This window comes from Squalius cephalus, assembly GCF_949319135.1.
Source record: "Squalius cephalus genome assembly, chromosome: 18".
Lineage (NCBI taxonomy): Eukaryota > Metazoa > Chordata > Actinopteri > Cypriniformes > Leuciscidae > Squalius > Squalius cephalus.
The window spans coordinates 1,102,247-1,105,656 of NC_137139.1; the positions used below are offsets into that span (position 1 = coordinate 1,102,247).

General features: G+C 36.5%; 1 long non-coding RNA gene across 2 annotated transcripts; it reads left to right on the forward strand.

The window, feature by feature from the left end:
* The first annotated feature begins 203 nt into the window (after positions 1 to 203).
* LOC307146217 lies at positions 204 to 2,843 on the forward strand. Of its 2 annotated transcripts, none has more exons than XR_013819075.1 (4): positions 204 to 272; positions 2,054 to 2,155; positions 2,459 to 2,581; positions 2,734 to 2,843. It is a non-coding gene; the product is annotated as an uncharacterized lncRNA (long non-coding RNA). The 2 variants fall into 2 exon arrangements; XR_013819076.1 differs by having other exon boundaries at positions 2,737 to 2,843.
* Positions 2,844 to 3,410: the final 567 nt, after the last annotated feature.

Below are 3,410 nucleotides of genomic sequence, written 5' to 3' on the forward strand. Positions count from 1 at the left end.
CTTTCGTGATCACAGCACGATTCTTTCTGCCTGTCGGCTGCAGCAGAGAAGCTGTTTAATCAATATTTATTCACAAGATCTTATCTTATCATGGTTTAGGTTTAGGTATTTTTTAATGTTATTATTTCAGTCTTTTTGCCAGGAAAGCTGGATTGCTTTGCTGTTTATTGATATTTTTTAAATTATATTTTATCAGTAGGAAATCGCGCTGAAGAAGTCTCGTTCCGAACACATCGCGATATTTTGCATCAGTTCACGTGTGTCAGATGTTGGTAAGTAGTAAATACCTAAATACGCTGTCCTAATAATGTGTGATATAATGTATTTTCTGTTTGTCGATATTAATCTGCCATTATATCTGCCATCTCCATGGAGACTTTGCGTTTCATTGCTTTCTAATTCAAAATAGGGTGATTAAACACTGCCTGTCACGTGACGTGCTATAGACCAATTTCGAGCCGACGTCACAGTTACGTCATGGCGCTAGCTGGTGGCAAAAGGAAGGGAAAACTGAAGGCGGCCAACACAAACCAGCACAGATTCGGCTACATAATAAGGAGCTTAAATTATTATTATTGTTATTAAATGTCATCTTGTTGTGTTGTTGGGTGCAAGAATCAACGGAGTACAGGCTCCAATTTGAAATTTTATCGCATAATGTTTTCTAAATAATTGTGATTATTTGTGAATCGTCTATGATTTTATACATAGTTTTGATTGATTGTGACTATACTTTTTGAAGAACCTGGTAAAAAAGGGTAATCAAATACATAGTTAAAAAATGAATATGCTGTATCTGGAATTTTTATTTAATCACATCGTTAAAATTTCACCGTAATGTCACTTACATTGTCGTCTTTGTGTCTGGCCATGGCGCTGGCTAGGCAGAACTGCGGATCGTAGGCTACCACACAAGGCTTAAATTGTACGTGACCATTACAGTTATAGGCATCTAAAGATTCATATGCCCTCAGTTTCTCTTTACACTCAGTTTCTCTATCGGGTAGGTGTAGAAGTCAGGCCACTCAACCGGTTGACATTAATCCTGTCAGATCGTCCATTCATTGACTGAGTGCGTACAGGTCAGCCAATCTGGGATGTACGTTAAAATAAAATTTTCCAAATAACAATCGCGGTCCTGGACAGTGAGTGACCTTGCACATTAAGATAAAATCGGATTTTCTCCAGTCATTATTAAAAAAAACAAGCTTACAAAACTTGCAAACCAACGTTAGTAAAGCGGCCAGAGGGATCGTTCTGCCACCACCCAAGCTCCGCCCACACAAAAACGTCACCATGTTTACCAACTGAAAATTGGTCTGAGGGCCGCTGTCCGGCAGAGTTTAGCTCCAACCCCAATTAAACACACCTGAACCAGCTAATCAAGGTCTCATTAGGCATACTAGAAACTTTCAAACAGGTGTGTTGGAGCTGGTTGGAGCTAAACTCTGCAGGACAGCGGCCCTCCAGGACCGAGATTGGTGAACCCTGGCCTAGATATTCATATCAGATTAAAAATAGTACAATTAGTTCCAAAGTTGTATTTGTAGTAGAAGCACAGTAAAAACAACACTTACCATGCTTTTACCACACTAACATTAGTTTTACTGTGATAAGTGTAGTAAAAAGACAGTAATCACAAAACTTAACATGCTTTTACCACACTATTGGTAGTTTTAATGTGATACTTATTGTAAATGCACAGTAACCACAACACTTACCATGCTTTTAGCACAGTAACCCTAGTTGTAATGTGATAGGTGTGGTAAAAGGACAGTAACCACAAAACTTACCATGCTTTAAACCTCAGTAACCTTAGTTTTACTGTGATTGGTGTAGCAAAGGGCAGTAATCTCAAAACTGACCATGCTTTTACCTCAGTATTGATAGTTTTAAAGTGATATTTGTTGTAAATGCATATTAACCACAACACTTGCCATGTTTTTAATGCTTTATAATGTAACATCCAATATTTGTAAGGTAAATCAGTACTTTTTCCTTTAAATAATCCTATATATTATACATAATGATATTTTATTTTCTCTTTTTTCAGCTGAAAAGACCAAAGGGGCCTTTCGGACTCAGTCAGCCCATTATTGTTTGAGGAGAAGTAAACGGAGGAGACGGAAAGCTGCAAAGGCAAATATTCACAATGGTATGTATGTGTTGGTTTTAACCCTAAAATACTAAAATAGAGATACTCGATTATTTTGTCATAATCAGATCAGTTACACTGCTGATAACTGTCCCGTTTGCATGTAAATCATTTTCATATGATTGTTGCTTGCTATTAAAGACATACTTTTATTCATAGAAATGCCCACATATCAGTGAACTTATAACATAAAAATGCTTTTAACATTTAATTATGCAACACTCTTTACAGAAAACATCCTACAGTTATAAACTGACTATTTGCAAGTAATGTATTAAAATTGCCTTCCTTTCTGTTTTGCAGGATTACTTAGTCCTTTTTTTAAAAGCTCTACCAATATCAAACTCAACAGCTCTTTTAAGAGCCAACCATTACAAGAGCTACTAGTGAGTCGCAGCGAATCTTGCCGTGATCAGCCCTTCCCAGGTGAAGTTTCTAGAATATTGCAATCAGTATTTACTCATCAAATGTTCTCTCCTGAATCATATGGTAAAACCTTATTTATAACTGTCTTAATTTATGTTTCAAGAACAATAGTAATTGCACATAGAGTAAGTCGAGACTTTCTAGTTTTACAGCAGAGAAGGAAGACCAGTCCTTATATCAACGCAAGCTAATCGAATAAGTCCTTTGTTTCGGGTGAGGAAGGAACATCTGGTGCCCAAAGAAGACAGAAAAGTGTGCGAGTCCATTGGTATGTATTGTATTGTAACAATGCTGTAAAATGTAGTACATAATTTGATGTTGACAATTTTACATTGTACAGGTTATCACTTGGTTTTTGACCAAGTGAAGCTCTTGAAACAATTGACAGAAGATTATGGGTAAAACTGTTTTTGTTCAGTACTTAGCTTATATTATGTGCTGCAATATATATATATATATATATATATATAATACTTCAATGTGTATATTATATAATGTACTGACTGCTGCTTTGTAAATTTATGTAAGGAACAGGCAACTCTGGCCCTTTGCATTCTACTTTTTGAGGTTAATTAAGAGTTAACCTCCAACCCTAATCGAGCACATCTGAAAATTTTAACCAAAGTCTTCAGGTTTATTTCTAGACAATAGGCAGGAGGGTTTGAGGTCGGAGCTAAATCTGCAGGACAGTGGACACTGAGGGCCAGAGTAAACCATCACTGCTTTAAATAACGCAGAACATAAGCTGACCTGACTGTCCATTAAACAACTTCATTTGAGAATGGTTTGTGTTTTTTGTTTTACTTTCAGACCTGGGGCCTCATTTATA